The 15,520-nt window shown below is 44.4% G+C and overlaps 1 protein-coding gene and 2 long non-coding RNA genes across 4 annotated transcripts in view; 2 read left to right on the top strand and 1 right to left on the bottom strand.

Moving 5' to 3' along the window:
* The window catches only part of Kazn (kazrin, periplakin interacting protein), a 988,882-nt gene that overhangs the window by 280,572 nt on the left and 692,790 nt on the right, over nucleotides 1-15,520 (top strand). The window lies entirely within an intron of this gene.
* Nucleotides 1,805-6,615, bottom strand: LOC120103134 (uncharacterized). Its single transcript, XR_015621305.1, has 3 exons — nucleotides 6,519-6,615; nucleotides 3,732-3,840; nucleotides 1,805-2,130 (listed from the first exon to the last, which is right to left on the bottom strand). It is a non-coding gene; the product is annotated as an uncharacterized LOC120103134 (long non-coding RNA).
* LOC102556543 (uncharacterized) lies at nucleotides 7,347-13,843 on the top strand. Of its 2 annotated transcripts, none has more exons than XR_015621302.1 (4): nucleotides 7,347-7,504; nucleotides 8,229-8,318; nucleotides 9,514-9,597; nucleotides 13,547-13,843. It is a non-coding gene; the product is annotated as an uncharacterized LOC102556543 (long non-coding RNA). The 2 variants fall into 2 exon arrangements; XR_015621303.1 differs by having other exon boundaries at nucleotides 7,392-7,552.

Below are 15,520 nucleotides of genomic sequence, written 5' to 3'. Positions count from 1 at the left end.
CCTTTACCACTCCAGTTTCTTAGACAGTTTTCTCCCTGGATTTACGGTCTTTTGTTTCGGCTAGACTGTCTGGCCAGTAAACCCTCACAATCTGCCTATCTCTTTCCCACCAGTCCTAGGGTTACAGATATGTGTCACCATGCCCAGCCTTGAGTGCTAGAGATCAAACTCAGATCCTCGCCTGTGTGTGGCAAGCAATTTACCCATCAAGACGTCCCTCTCCAGTCTCAATCTCCCCATTATTATTCCCACAGTCTAGTTTACATCACTCAGCACAACTAAAATCAGCTATCTGAAGGTTGATCATCTCACAGTGACCTTTACCGACCATCAGGTCTGTAAATTCACCATTGTTATTGCTGCCTTCTAGAAATTTCCTTCTAGCCAGCTGATCTATCAGGTTGTCCCGACCTCTCTTGTCCTTCCATCTGTCTCTTTTGTGCCCCTCGGATGTGCATTTTGCTTCTGTGCTCTTGCCTTCTGCTTCTTCCTCTCCCAGCTACCCCCCCTCTTTCCCTACTATCATAAGCTATTAACATCAAAATGTCTGACCCTTGCCCTGTGGGATTCTCAGGTGCATATTCCCAACTCACTGATTTCCATGTCCTCCTGGATCGCCATCTGCCACCACAAAACCAGTGAGCCCACAATGAACCCTTTTCGTTCCCCCGTCTAAACCCTTCTCCCATCTTTGCAAATCCGATGAACAGCTTCCTCATCCTGCTTTCACATTAAGTCTGACTCGTTTCTAGCTGCTATGTGAATGCGTCTGTTTTCACAAACTTTGATTACGTTCTCTGTGTCTCGTCCTGCACCTGCTACATGTAGGGCGGTCAGAAGGCTTCCTGTGGTTGCTTCCTTGGCAAGGGCAACCTCCATTCCCAGATGGATCGCATCAAGCCAGCTTCTCTTTGGTGATGGCGTGTTTGGGCTCAGGACCAACACTAGTCACACTGCACCATCAGCATAGATGGTGAGAGCAGGTTGAACTCAGCCTTCCATCCACACCGTGAGCATGAGCAAAGGCCAAATCTATCTCTGTAGGTGGCAGGGGGCGGGGAGTGGATCGCTAGCAGCTAGTGGCACCTAGTCCCAGGGGCCTCTGCTCTCAACCACACTTACACCTGACATGATCTGGTTGTCTACTGGGGAACTAACAGTCATTTACATCTTTCTGAACTTCGCCCCCTGTAGAAGAGGCTTTGCCACTCTCTTGGGTGGGAGGAATTGGGATTCTTGACATAGCATTACAAATGTCAAACAGCACACAGTTACTCGGGACTTCATCTGCTCTTTATACATCCTCTCAAGGATTTCTTGGGTCCCTACGAGTCTCCCCCGACCTTGACAAGGTTTGCAGTAGGAAGCTGATAGTGTATGGTTTCCCTGTTACCATGATTTCTATGTTTCCTTTGCCTTCTGGGAATCGAGGCTCTAAAACCACAACTATGAACGTAGTCTGTCTAAACTGCTTGGGATTTCCTTTGCTTTCTGCCTAGATACGTTACTGCCGAGAAGGAAAATAATTACTGAGGGGCATAAAACCTCCTCTTCCAAAGAGTTTAGAATGTGGCTTTCTGGGAGGAAAACCACATCCAAGCTTGGCAGCTAGAATTATTTGCTGGCTAATCATAGTCCTGATCCTGGCCAAAGTTATCCCAACAGCATCTTCGGCAACGCCCCTCACAGAAAAGCCAGCAACCAGTTACAACCTGACCCTACTAATGTCCACCTCAGAAGATGTAGGGAGAGGAGGGTGGAGAGGAAGATGATGCAGGCAGGGGGGATTTCTAAGCACTCTGGGTAATTAAAAGCAGGTTTTATAAAAACACTCGCTGCTCAAAACACAGGCCTGTGTGTGTTTAAATGTGTCACACCACAATGGCTCCTCTCGCCCGATGGAGGAGGAGTTGCTGGTGAGAAAAATGCACGTCCATCCACTTTCCGGAAGAGGAGGTAGATGAAGGCCGCTGAGAGGAGAACAAAGCAGTTTGTGGGTTGCGTTTGGGCTTTTCTTTTGGAACGAGTTTCTTTAGGAAGTAGATAATCCACCTTTTCCTCGCCTCAGAACCATCATTCAAAGTGCCAGAAGTCCTTGTCCGGGAGGATGGAAATATTTTCTCGTCTCTCCTGAGGAGAGAAATTGATTAGCTTGTTCCGGATTTTTTTTTTTTTTTTGACAGAATTTGGCCTGAAAAGTGTCACATCTCCCAAGTTCTGGCTCCAGAGAGCTTGTTAATGGGTACCAATCATCCGCAGTGATAAGACTGTAAGTGGGGGAGATTCACAGTCCAGTTCATCACGTCCGTGGCACAGAACACTGGGAGGGAGGAGGACAGAGCTTCCAACCTTATCAGAATCAGCAATCAAATGTCTGTTCTGTTCTCCCCAGTCCGTCCCCCCGGACTGTGTGGAGGCCTAGTAAAGCCTGGGTACCACTTTGAGCTGTGGCAATCTTTGTGGCCACCTTTCCTAAAGTAGCATTGCTTTCCATTTTGACTCCATAGTTAGAAGGCTGGAGTGGTGCATGTCATGATACAAACCTTGTTCAAGGAACGTTAGATCTTAATTATACCCAGACAGTTGTGGGATCTTCTAGATAAATTAATATGAACTGTATTGTCCTGGGGAAAATATCTTCAGTCGGCTATTATAGTCACATCCCCCAAACTGAAATATTAATTGTGAAATATGGAAGAAAATTTGGCGTTCAGGGACCCAGTAAGGATCATTCATCAGGAACCCAAGCATAGCGCCCTCCACTGGAATATTCGTTCTTTTCATCTACAAAGATTGTGTTTCAGCACTTGAATTTATGAATATCACAATACCTAGGCATCCAAGCGATATTTTAAAAATTATTTTTAAAAGATTTATTTTTTTTTACGTGCGTAGGCATTTGCCCATATGCATATCTGTGTACCATGTGTGTGCAGTCCTTATAGGGGCCAAAAGGGGGTGTTGTATCTGAAGCCGGAGTAACAGGTAGTTGTGAGCTGCCATATGGGTGCTGGGAGCCAAACCCAGGTCCTCTGAAAGATTAGTACATGCCATGAGCCACTGAGCTGTCTCTCCAGCCACATGACTGTTTGGTTATGCAAAGCTTTTTGTTGTGGTAGTCATTCCCTATCAGCATTGTTCAAACTGGTAAAGTTAAGATGTATACATGTTAAGACGTGAGAGGGAAGTAGCTAGAAACATCTAGAGAGAACTCTATGTACTCCTTGAGGACATAGAGTACCCAAGGAAGATCACACATGGATGGGACCTGCCTCCCCACGGTAGGGTTTCAGACCTCTTTAGAGGTCCTTATTACTCCTGTCAAACGGTAAAGGACTTCTCTGAATTGCCAAAAGATGCGGACCACAGTTACAGTCTAAGTCAACCACCTTCTAGGCAACAGGGCACTTGTGACCTTACAATCTTGCAAAAACAAACCTGGCTTTCTGGAACAAGAGCTCGGTCCCAGCGTGATCTTTGGAACACGCTTCCTTTCCTAGGCTTTGCAAAACGTCGAACTACAGCAGTCTTGTTCCTGGACCAAGCTATGAGCCTACTGCCAATGCCGGAAGAGCATCAATGCTTGCTATTTTGAGTCTGAACGAGCCTGAGCTTTGCAGGCCTATCATCGGCAAGCCACTTGAGAGACCTCTGTTGGTCCCTTAGATAGCTGCTGTGATGGGCCGGATGTGTGTTTGCTCCCTTAGATGTGGATGACTTTTATAACTTACCATTTTCAATTTATCCCTGTGAATCTCTCTCCTCTGTGATCTCTCCTCTCCCCTTCTCCTCCTCTTCTTCCCTTCCCTGGGTCCTTCCAAATTCCTTCTCTTGCTCTCCCTTCCGTAGGGAAAACAAAAACAAATGTTTGGACCTTCTCCCAAATTTCTTATCTTTTCCCAACTACGAGTTCAAATTTGACAGGAAATCCGGCTCAAAATGACCACTCACCTTCCTTGAACTGACATTTTAGATAACCTAAGAAACATGAGCATGAAACTAACTCCAGGGGGGAAAGCCTGGATTAGTTAAACTCATTTGCACACAAGGTAAATCTCAGCTATTGGGCTCAAGAGGACGAAGTTGGTGTGGGGGCATATCACCCAAGGGAGAGGGTCACTGCGCTTTGGCCAAGCACCCAAACTAAGAGCTCAGAACACCAGGGTACTCTGTTTCTTCTATGGGCTTCTTGCAAAAAGAGTTTGTCCTGCTTCCTCTAAGTAAAGGACATCTGTCCTATGATATTTTATCCCTGCTCTCCATTCTACACACACACACACACACACACACACACACACACACACACACACACACACACACAGTTGTTTGCCCAAGTGACCAGCCCAATCAGTGCTAAAGTTCTGCTGAAGTCCTATGACCACTTAGCACTGATCTGAAGCTCACCGAAGGATATTATTGGTTCAACTTTGTCATTTGTCCATCCTGGTTTCAATGTGAAAGGGCCAGAAGGTCAGGATCATGTTTGTTATGTGGGGTACCCCACGGTAGGTGGAGGCTCACATTGAGAAAATGAGACAGACACCTCAAAAATGTATCTTTCGGGTCATTTCAGATTTGTGATTTTAGAGAACAGGGCACTGACTTCATAAAGCAACACATCTTCATTTGTTAAAACGTCGAGATTTTAAATGCATACATGTATCTTGTTAAAATACAATGCTTATTCCCATGTGCGTGTGTATGAGTATGTGTGTGCCATAGAACTTGGGTAGTGATCCCTTGTGGGAGTTGCTTCTCTCCCTCTATATGGAAGTTTTGGGGAGATTTAACTCTAGTTATCAAGCTTGACAGTAAGACCCTTTACCCACCGAGCCAGCCAGCCCGCCCAGGAGATGTTTTAGGAATGAAGGCATAGAGTGATTTTGGCATTGGATGGTCACCTCATGTGGCCTCTTAATGCAGTAAAAAGATCTATAAACATAAGAAATATTTAAGAGGATTTTCTGACTCACATACTGGTTTATAGGAAACATTTTCTTGATATGCAGAGGAATGCACTCGGGCACAGTGGTAAGAGGTATAACACAGTAGATAAATGTACGAGTACCACAGGTATTTAATGCCACCATCAAGGACTGTATGCCCTGTGTGATCAGCACATGATATTGATGCACCTGGTAGGAGCAGTAGGTTCGGCCACACCAGTATCACACAAACAAGGAGTGTGTAGCCTCAGAATTAGGCAACAGGTTTTTGTCAGCTCCAAATTTAAACAGTCATGGTCACCATCCTTGGGGTCTGCTACGGCTAGTTATCAAGCAGTATATCAAGTATACCAAAAGGCTATGTGGCATTTGCCTGCATTTCCATGGAGAGAGAATTTTAATCATTCCGGAGATGGACCGCTATAAGAATAAAATTTAAGGGACTGAAGAGATATCTCAGCATTGGAGAAGATTTTTTTTTTGCAGAGGATACAATTTCACCTCCCTCATCCATTCTGGGTGCCTCACAGCTGCCTGCAATCCCAACTCTAAGAGATCTGATGTCATCGTTCAGACTCTGTGCGTACCTGCACTCGCACATTCCAATACTACTCTTCCTAACATATACATACTCATAACTAAATTTTTGAAGTGGAATTCTAACAAACCAACTATCAATGCTTTTAATGTGACATTTAAAATAATTTGTTTGCCCTAAAGCAAGTGACATTGTCCTTTGTTCTTAAATGAAGAAACTCGGGGCTAGAAGACTTCAATCATGTATCCAATGTCTATCCCACCCTACTGGACAGCTTGGGTGACAGCAAATCCTCTTAGTCCACTGAATCAGAGGGCATAGAAGGCTATTCTGATTGTCATTGGAAAAAGGACCCTCAGAAGAGGGTACTGGACACTAGGCACAATGATGATCTTCTCTGACATGATGGTCAGGAGGCAACTGTTGTGCAAAATAAGGGGTTTTGTAAAGGGGCATTTGCTTTCTTTTGAGGACCAGATAAATTATCCCCCAGGCTCTGATACTCCTATCAGAGTCTGGGTATGGCATAACCTTACCTATAATTTTAGAAATCCTGGAGAATCCCCAAATATAGCTGTGCTGGTTAGTTTTAACTGTCAAATAGCACCAACTAGAATCACCTAGAAGAGCGTCTTAATGGGGAGCTATCTAGATCAAGATGATCTGTGGTATGTCTGTGAGGACTGTGTTAATTTATATAGGAAGACCCAGTCCACTGTGGGCAGCACCATTCCCTAGGTGGCAGCCCTGAACTGTATAAGAATGAAGAAAGCTACTTGAACACAAGCAAGCAAGGATGTGTTTCTCTCTTCTCTCTTAACTATAACTAGGCTGAGGACTAGCTGCTTGAGTATCTGCCTTGACTTTCCAGAATTAATGTGACTGTAAGCCAAATAAAGCCTTCTTTCCCCTGTACTATTTTGTTCAGGGTGTTTGAGACAGCAACAAAAATGCAGCTAGACCAGGGATTCTAATACTAAGCAGGAGGGCAGTATAGAATATGAGCCTGAGATTTCCCTAAAATTCATTATCACCTTCAAAGGAAGCTGGCCTACTATCTGCTCCTTCTCCAAGTAGGTTCGTACATCGTCAGTTCAGTGCCCCTGGGTGGCCAGGCCCACCTTGACCACCCTCCTTCTCTGTTTACATTCTAGAATGGGAGTCAGCAGATTACTTACCAGATGCCCAAGACCACCCCAATCACAGGACAAAGGAACAGGTTGGACAGTCTGTGACTCAGCTGAAGAAAATCCAAAGACTTCAAAAATATTTTATATACCTACATTTATGAATCTAGCAATGAGTTATCGCCATTTAGCAAGAAGATAGTTTATCTAGTTTATTTCCCACAATCTTTACAAGTGGGAAAAACCAACGTTGCGCCACAAACCGCAAAATGCCAGGAAAGAAAAAGAATTCGCTGTTCTTTATTTAACTCAACTGCAGCCAACTGAGTTTCCTCCTTGTTAGCTTCTTTTCCTCCCAAACAAAACAAATTTATAATAGAAACACTTTCCTGGCACACGATGTATTTGGCTTTAACACTGTTTATCTGTTTTACAAAAATATGTTTGCGAACTCCTCTGAGCGTTTCTTGGAAATAGAATGCTTTTAGATAGAGGCATTATTGAGGTGTGATCCTCTGAATTTAAAAAGTCTGAATATGACATATTTCATACCCACGTACATATTTTATATAAAAATATGGTCATGTTGGGGAAAAATGAAAAAGATGAACAGATGTAAAGAATTCGTCGTCCTGTTTGCTCTCGGGCCATTCATTTTCAGGCAGACAGTCTCTCATGGTTTATATTTTCCCAGAATTATATTTTTCACAGTAGATAGGAACATTCCGTTGCTATGGAGTTCCTCTCAGGAACAATGCCTTTCAACCGTATTTGGATCCAAGAAACGAGTCAGGTGCTTGAGAAGTGCCAGCCTCAGTTTCCAACATTTCTTGCTTGGAAGAGGCTGATATCACTACTAAAATAATCACCCACACAGGAAGGAAGACATTCTGGTAATTCACTTGTCTCCAGGGAGTTTCAAACCATGCTGGTTACAGAAGGTACTTGTAGATTGACCAACCTGCTCCTGACACCAGTGCAAACACATTTCTATGTGGAGAAAGCACCATGCAAGGTCTCCTGAACTCCATTTATGCTGACCATATTATCTGCAGAGTCTTCCAAAAGAATGAAAACACTTTATGTTTATGCTATCCAGAGAGGCAGCCACTGGCTTTATGGGCTGCTTGTGTGACTGAAGAACTGATTGTTCAAGATATTTAGTTTATTAAATTTGCTTTTAGACAAATTTGCACATATATAATACATATTTTTCTAGTTTGATGTCTGCTGCTGTGATTAAACACTAGGGCCAAACTCAGCTTAGGAGAAGAATGAATTTTATTCAGGTTTTAATTCCAGATGATAGTCTAACATTGAATGATGCCAAGGAGTGTGCTTAAGGCAAGATGTGAAGGCAGGCCTGCCTGGTATTCCTCCCAGTATTCTCTGTAACCAAAGAAATCACCTCACAGGGAAAGTAGTATAGTTGAAAACATGGAGAATGAAGCTTGCTAACCAACATATATTTAGCCTGATTTCTTATACAATTCAGAACCATCTGCCTAGGGAATGGTACTGCCCACAAGGGGCCTGACCTTCCTAGCAATCAACACATTCCCTAATAGACCTGCCCACAGGCTAATCTGATCCAGGCAATTGAGATTCTCTTTGCAGATAATTCTGCCATGTGTTGAACTTAAGAGGATACATTTTTGACTACTTTTACCACTACATCCCTATCATCAACATCAACCTCTCCCCAAGGTAAGTTCACATATATTTAACTTGTTTCCAACCAACCAACCAACCAACCAAAAAAGAAGTCCAGTTGGTGAGTTCTGAGAAATGGACAGCCATTGTCTTTAGCTGTGCGCACTTGAATCCAATGGAGATTTCCAAACCTGAGGCCACACCTCAGATAACCAAACCTGGTTAAAATCCTAGGATCACAAAACCAAACCAAACTGAATGCATGGGTATAGGAAAGGGAGCTGTAGGAAGGAAGACGAAAAAAAAGGGGGATGCTAAGAAGATAAGGGAGGGCAGGGATGAGAAGAAACAGAATGCGTTCGGCATGGCATAAAATGGTGAAAGAGCGAGTTTAACCAATAAGATCATCCAAATGACTTGAGCTTTATGCGACTCTGAGTTAAGTAAGTTTCCAGGGTAAAGTTGTCTGGCAGCCAGCAACAGTGGGCATAAACCTTAGTGTGCTTGGCACACCACTTAACAGCGGTTAAGTCACAAGTTAAGGTTTGAGCTCACCATTGTAGCATGCTTGCGAGGTATGATGGCTCCCTCTCATTGTTGTTTGTAGGGGAAAACCGTGTGTGGATTGGACAGAGGAGAGACCACAGCTTATTCTGGAGAGAGAGAGAGAGAGAGAGAGAGAGAGAGAGAGAGAGAGAGAGAGAGAGAGAGAGAGGAAGGAGGAGGAGGAGGAGGAGGAAGAGGAGGAGGAGGAACAGGAGGAGGAGAAGAGGAGGAGGAGGAAGAGGAGGAGGAGGAGGAAGAGGATGAGGAGGAGGAGGAGGAAGAAGAGGAGGAGGAGGAGGAAGAGGAGGAGGAGGAAGAGGAGGAGGAGGAGGAAGAGGAGGAGGAGGAGGAAGAGGAGGAGGAGGAGGAAGAAGAGGAGGAGGAGGTTGGGTCTGACTCCAATGTTAGTGTGGCGGGTTTAAGATCCTTAAATACCTTGTTGGAATATACCTCTGCTAGCTACAGGTTTGGCTCCTTTCTAGAAAGTTCTATATCCGTCGCAGCTTATCCTGTGAAGTGATAGCTTTGGCACGGAGGGAGACACTCAGACAGGGAACCTGGAAGTCTCAGAATTGTCTGCTGTTCTCCTTAGTAGCCCCAACTTTTTTCCAGTTGTGACACAACAGAAAAACATCACATCTGTGTTTATGTACAGTGACATGACAGTCTGATTTTGTATTAGGGTAACCAAAGATAATTTCAGACAGGTTGGAGGGAGTGGCATTGTGGAGCACGATCCTGATAGTTTCATCTTGGGGGCCTCGATGTTGTCATATGTAAAATGGAGGTAAGGAAACTTGTTTTCTCTTATCGGAGGGTATATTACCCATAGATATCAAAAATTATGAGTAGTGTCGACCCTGGTTTTTCCCCTCTCTCTGTTCACACACACACACACACACACACACACACACACACACACACACACACACCTCTGATAAAATTGCCTTCATTACTCAAGCAATAACAAGAAACATTAACTAATTCAAGAGTTGGATTCCTTTAATGCCCATGCTGGAAAAGCTGAGACAGGAAGATGGCCCATTTAAGACCAGTTTGGACCACACAACGAGGCCCATCCCCCACGAAGCAACAATAATTAGGTATAAAATGAGAAAATTGTAGCAGTAGATCATCATCAAAACTATTTGAAGCTGATAAACCGGCTTATTTCAAGATTTTCCATTTAATATCTGTTGGTTGTAATTGTACCCCCAAACCATAAATCAGAACAAAGACCTTTCTTCTTTAAATTGCTTTCTGTCAGGTGTTTTGTCACAGCAATGAGAAAATGAGGACAATCTGAAAAGGTGCTATGCTATTGTCCTCTTGGGGTCCTCAAGTGGAGACAATGGGGAAGGTTTTGTGTGAGTTTCCTCTAAGTAGAGCTATGGGTCTTGGTGGTCCAGGGCTCCTCTCTGGGATACCAGGTCTACATGGCCATCGAAGGCAATGCAGTAAGTGGAGATTATAGATTAAAAGAAACAGGAGAGGAAATAGAGAGCGACTTGGGTCTAAGCCACGCCCACTTCAGTAATTCACCATTTAAACCTAGAGCCTCCATTTAACCCACCCAGAAGATCAAGAGTCCAATCTCCAGATATTCCCCAACATTGCCTGGTGTCAAGAAGTCAACCGTGACTCAGAAAAGACTTTCTAACTGCCTTTTGATCACCCTTGGGTGCCTTAAGGTAGTGTTGACCACTTGGTAACTACTTCACCCTTGCTCACTGCAAAAGTCCCTTCCACATTTTTGTAAAGTCTAAACAAATGGCCCTGATCAGCCCTCCAAAGTGACACAGGGACCCAGGATCCTTTTGCCTTGTGACCTTTCACTCTTGAATACCCATTCCAAGGTTGTCTGTTGAAAGAACAGGTCTATTAAATACCTCAAAACGTTGACAGTAGTTGGGAGGATTAGGTTCTTATCCATAAGGTTCTAGCTTCCTGTCATAGTTGGGGGATGGTCCCTTTCTGTTGTCTAGGTCCTGGTAAGATCCTGCCCCACTTTATAGTGGATTCTTAGGGATCTAGAGCTTAAGTCTTGAGCCTTCCCTGGATGCCAGAGAGGGTCCCTTCCATGTTGACCATCTGTCCCAGACAGGGAGGGTAGAACTAACACTTGACCCAGTAGTATCACTCCTGGGCATCTTCTCACACGACTCTGAGCCCCTGCCACGAGATACTTGCATATCTATGTCTATTAGAGTACCTTCGCATAGCTGAATAATTCACTGAGTCTGGGTGTCCATTGGCAGAGAAATGCATGAAGAAAACATGGTCCAAACGCAGTGGGATTTCCTTCTGTTCTAAAGGAGAGTAAGTTTATGTCATTTGCAGATAAATGGATTCAGTGAAGAGCTACATAATCATTATAGTTTATATACACACATAAAATCATACACATATTTGGGACACCCATTGAGGGATGGTGGGGTGGTTCAGAATACTCACTGGTTTTTCAGAGGACCTGAGTCTGGTTCCCAGCACCCATATGGGGTGGCTCACAACCACTCGTAACTTCCACACTGGGAGACCTGATGCTCTCTTCTTGACTCTGTGGGCACTGTACACAAGTGAAAAGAAAAAAACCTTCGTACACATCTACATATTATTAAAAATAAATATCAACTCTTTAAAAGAAACAAATGAAAGTAGACATGGGACTACATGGGGGATAACTGGGCACAATGACAGGGAGAGTGGGGTGGAGGGGTGAATGCCCTCAAAGAGTATGAAAATGTCCTTGGAACCCCATCATCATCAGCCAGGACCATATGCCAGTAAAAATATTACAAGGCAGGCTGGAGAGATGCGTTCCAGTTAGGAGCTTTTTCTGCTGCTCTCGCAGAGGACCTGGGTTCTGTTCCCAGCACCCGTAGGGCAGCTCACAATCATCTGCAGTTCCAGTTCCAGGGGTCTGACTCTTGAAACTTGTCCTCTGATCTCTCTTTCCACCTAGTGAGGCAGGGTCTCCTGTTTCAGCTGCCCTGCATTTTTCCTGGCTATCTTCCCCATGAGTTTCTAGGGCCTCCCATTTCCTAGAGGAAGGCTGGGATTTCAGATGTGTTCCCCACATTCAGCTTTTTGTGGGTTCTAGGGGCTGAATTCAGGTCCGCGAGGATTAAACAGCAAGTGGTTTACCCACTAAGCCATCTCTCCTGCCTGCCCATCGCTGGTGTCTAAGGATGCAACTTAGTGCTGACTCTGGAATCCTGTGTATGTGAGGGACAGAGATCCCCAATGTGGTCCCTTAGGTCTTTCCACAACACAGACTAAAAGTCCAAGTGATGTTGAGATCTGCTGTAAAAAGACGTCCTTCCTCTTTTTCTCTTTCCCTTTACTCCCCTCCCCTCCCTTCCTCCTGACCTAGGCTTTGCTACTTGTGACGTCTTCCTACGGAAGGAGATTGTCCTTTTCAGGTGGTAGCCAAAGTCAGGAACTCTTTTCTGTCATTGGACCACTAAGTGAAAGGACAACATAAATCCCAGTTGTCTCTATTTAAGGACCAGGTCTGATTTCAAAAAGAGACCATAAGGCACCAGCTCCAGGAAAAGACCATAAAATCTAGAAACAAAGAACAGCTTGGGGATAACCACAAGAATGGGGAAACATCTTATCCCAGGACGGGCCATCTGTGCTGGACAGTCCTATCCCATCCTATGGTTAAACGTTCATGACACAGGAATGCAGACCACTGACCACCTGTGACTCCCTAGCACCCACCAATGAAATTTCAGATTACTTAATCCTTCTAGAGAGTTCCCCCACTTCCCTATAAGAAGGCCTACATGCCTTTGTCTGGGGTCGCCATTTTGGAGAATGGTTGACTTTCGCCCCCCCCCCCCAGTATGCTGATTGTTTCTGCAGAATAAACGTTCTTTGTCTTTGCATACTGTCTCATTCTGGGGTGTTCCTTCATCAATTTTTGGATCCTTACAAAAGGTTTGCCCAGGCACACCTCCATCATTTGTTCCCTCCCCTGAAATTGATGACAGAGCCACTCTGGGGTCAGCTGCTTCCAGCCTCTAGCCTCTGGATGGTCATTTGGGAATACGCTCACCTACTGTCACATTCTCTAATAAGTAGCGAAGCAAGGAAGGGCTGTAAAGTAATAGAAAAGAAACAATCCCGTATTAACACCCATGTTTTCCTTTCTGATGCTATGATAAGATGCTCCAACCAAAACAATTTAGAAAAGGATTTATTTGGCTTACTTTTTCAAGTCGTAATCTACTATTGAGGGAAATCGGGGCAGGAACTGGAGGCAGAAGCCTGGAGGAACAATGCTTGCTGGCTCACTCCTGCTCATGCTCAGTTAGTTCTCTTATATAACCAAGGACTGCCTGCCTAGGGGATGGGACCACCCACAGTGGACCGGTTTCCCAAGCATCAGTTAAGACAATATAATCCTTCACAGATGTGTTCACAGACTATCCTGATAAAGGTAATCCCTTTATTGATTATCACCCGCTTCATCCAGGTGTGTCTAGACTGTGCTAAGTTGACAGTTCACGCTTAGACATCATCTAGGACAACATGTATTAACATATGGGTTCTTAAACCCGCCTCCCATGACCCTTTCTTTTGGCTCTCTCTCTCTCTCTCTCTATATATATATATATATATATATATATATATGTATATATATACATATATATATAAAACGATGAAATCATAAATTTATTTTAAAACAATTCATTTATATATATATATAATTTTATCATTTATTATAGATTAAAGCAAATCTGCCTACTAATGAGAGGAATGGTCTGTTGAGCACCACCATGCTCTGGAAGCTCCAGGAATTCTTCCAAAAGAAGAAGCTGGACAGTAGAAAAGCAGCACACTGGGACATGCTGGGAGACTTGGGAGCTGTTCCCTGCTGCAGTGTTTCCTAGAAACACGGCCCTCAGCAGCCCAGGAGTGAGCCAGGCCCAGGCGGCCCCCTAGAAAATGAATTGCAAAGAGCTGTGACCTTTGGCTTAAAAATCACTTCTTCCTCTCATAAAATCATCTCATGACTTCCCCGACCTTTGACCTCTTGTTTCCAAACCCATCTAGAAAGCTTTGCTTGGCGGAATGTCCTCTCCGGGCATCTTTAATTTAGTGGCGTCCTCTGAATACGCCACTGGGATGCAGGATAAATCATCCCAAGTGTGCCAGAACCGATTATTTTGGAACAAACTGGTGTCATCGATAGACGAAAACAATTCAGGCAGACAAGCTGCTTGACAAACATTTATCAAGTGACAACTGTCTGCTAGTTCCCGGGGATAGACAGAAAGGTGAAAGGCCTACGGGTGGGGGCGGGGGTATCACATGATGGGCCGAGACCAGGATGACCGAGGCTGTGGGTAGGGGGATTATCAATAAGGACATTAATCACGAGGCTGGAGGAGCCTGGATGGGAATCAGACCGTGCAACATGCAAGCTGTGGACCCTGACCCTGGGGTAGACGTCCCCTCAAACCGCTTGTTTGCCACCTGTAAAGTCAGATGCTAAGCCCGTTAGTTTTTGACCTACCCTCTTCTCCAGAGCTCTCAGTTTAAATCTATACACATTCTCCGTTTAGCAGCCTTCATTTTTTAAAATCAACATTTTATAGCATCCCTGAGTGATAAATCGTGCGCTATACAATGAAGTCACGTGACGTCTGTATCTGGCACCGCTCTGCATGGCGCTGGGTTTTGTAGCAGTTACCACAGCGCATCTGATATTTTTAGGCTGCTGGTGGGGAGGAGAAAATGAGGTAAGGGATAAAAAAGCAGGGGAGCCGGAACCTTGAGCTGGGACTTGTCTTGAAGAGAGCTGCAGGCAAGGGGACATGAGATGCTAATGTAGAGGAGAAGATAGGGCAGACCCAGAGGAGGCCTCTGCAGGTGGGAGGAACCAATGACATTCCGGCAACTTGTGTACTCTGTGTATGGTGTCTGGGGGGGGTTGGGAGGGTGAGTATGTGTTTGTGTGTGGGTGCTTGTATGTGTGTTTCTGATGTGTATGTGGTACTAGTGTGTGTGTGTGTATGTGTGTGTGTGTGTGACCTGTGTGATGTGTATGTGTGTTTGTGGGGTGTATGAGGTGTGTGTATGACGTTTGTATGCATGTATTTCTGATGTGTATGTGGTATGTGGTATGTGTGGTGTGTGTATGTGTGTGTTTGGTATGTGTATGGTATATGTGTATTTGTGATGTGTATGTGGTGTGTGTGGGGTGCATGTGTTTATGTATATGATGTTTGCATGTGTATGTGTTTCTGATGTATATGTGGTATCTGTATGTGTGTGATGTGTGTGTATGTGTTTGTGTGTGTGATATGTGTTTGTGGGGTGTATGTGATATGTGTGTGGTATGTGTATGTGTGTGCATGAGGTTTGTGTGTGTGTGTTTCTGATGTGTTTGTGGTGTGTGTGTGTATGTATTTGTGTGTTTGATGTGTTTATTTGTGTGGTGTGTGTATGTGTGTGAGTGTTTGTATGTGTGTTTGTGATATTTATGTGGTATGTGTATGGTGTATATGTATGTGTGTTGTGTATGTGTGTGTGGTATAGTGTATGGTAATGTGTATGTGTGTAGAATGTGGTATGTGGAATAGGGTGTGTGTGTGGTATGCCATGTTTATGCAGGTATGTGTGTGTGTGTGTGTGTGTGTGTGTGTGTGGTGTGTGCGGTATGTATGTGCCTGTGCACACACACATTTTTGTAAATG

Source organism: Rattus norvegicus, chromosome 5 (assembly GCF_021556685.1).
Source record: "Rattus norvegicus strain SHRSP/BbbUtx chromosome 5, alternate assembly SHRSP_T2T, whole genome shotgun sequence".
NCBI lineage: Eukaryota > Metazoa > Chordata > Mammalia > Rodentia > Muridae > Rattus > Rattus norvegicus.
This window is presented reverse-complemented; position numbering and strand designations above follow the sequence as displayed.